Source organism: Poecilia reticulata, linkage group LG19 (assembly GCF_000633615.1).
Source record: "Poecilia reticulata strain Guanapo linkage group LG19, Guppy_female_1.0+MT, whole genome shotgun sequence".
NCBI lineage: Eukaryota > Metazoa > Chordata > Actinopteri > Cyprinodontiformes > Poeciliidae > Poecilia > Poecilia reticulata.
The window spans coordinates 10580735-10582087 of record NC_024349.1 but is presented as its reverse complement, the minus strand read 5'-3'; positions in this window follow the sequence as shown (position 1 = coordinate 10582087).

The following is a 1353-nucleotide window of genomic DNA, read 5'->3' as shown; positions in this document are numbered from 1 at the left end:
ATTCTTTTTTAACCAGTCACAGATAGAGTACATAAAATKAATACATAAAGTGTGCAAAAGAACAGAACAGTGTTTTGCATTCATTGGAAAGTTTGTATTTGCCACATATTTCTCCATAGAAAAGTTACTGTATATTTGCTACAGCAGTATAGATAAATCTTTTGTCTTGCAATAAAATAGCATTACATCTTAACACATAATCAAGAGAAGATCATGTTTCTTCAATTTATAGCTTTTTTGTACAATGACAATAATCATGGAAATATTTTTTTTAAACTATAAACACATTTATTGAATTCAGGCATTTCAGGTTTTATACTGTAAAACTAATCTGAATAATAAAAAAAAACCTCAATTTAATAAATTCTAAACACAAAAAACTTGTGGCATATTACAGTCGTAAGAGATGTAGGAAGCAGTTTTATAAAAAACTGCTTCCATATTATTTCTTTGTAATATTTGAAATGCATGTACATGTTCTCCTTTTCCATATTTTTTTATCCTAGTATATTTTTAACAACCTTGTTTTAAAGTTTTGTGGAGAGTACTGATTTATGTMTTTTGAAATAAAATCGGAAAAATAAAACTGAATGAATTTTCAGTTCTGGTGTTACAAGCAGTTCCAGAAAAACCGTCAATGAACATGAACTGAAACTAAAAAGTGAATCAGGCGCCCTCTACTGGCAGTAAAGCATAAACCCCAACAAAGACTCAATGTAAGGCAAAGGAAAGTTTTTATTTATTAAACAAAAACAAATTATATTTTGGCTGTTACATCCTACCATTATGTGTGGCTGACATGCTTTACATGCAAACACCTCACAGAGGAACACGCTCAAATATGTATAACATGATCTGTTTTTAGTCTTTGGCTTCTTGGCACTCAGTATAACAACGTTGCCATAAAAATTAAGCAGTTACAGGAAAACACTTRAAGCTAATTTTCAAAGGCTTGCAAGTGGAAGAAAATCTTTTTGTGAAACTAAAAGCAGAGAGGAGAGGATTTTTGAAGTTTTTTTTAAATTTCACTCATTCAAAAGTTAGTGTAAACATAACTGTGGCTTCCTAAACATGAATCTTATCATGTGACTTCTGCTTATGGCAGTTTTGTTAATTTTTTTTTTTTTTCTGATAAGACTCGTATGACATTCATGGAGTTTTGTTAATGCCTTCATTGCCACAGCACAACTGTGCTATAATCTAAATATTTTATTTACCAAAATATTTTAGCAAATGTTTTATACTATTAAAATTCATACTTTTAATAGTATAAATTGCATAGTCACTGCCAATGCTTATATTCCTTTTTTCCTTAAAGATGGTTTTCTTTAAAGAGAGCTGCAAACCACAGCA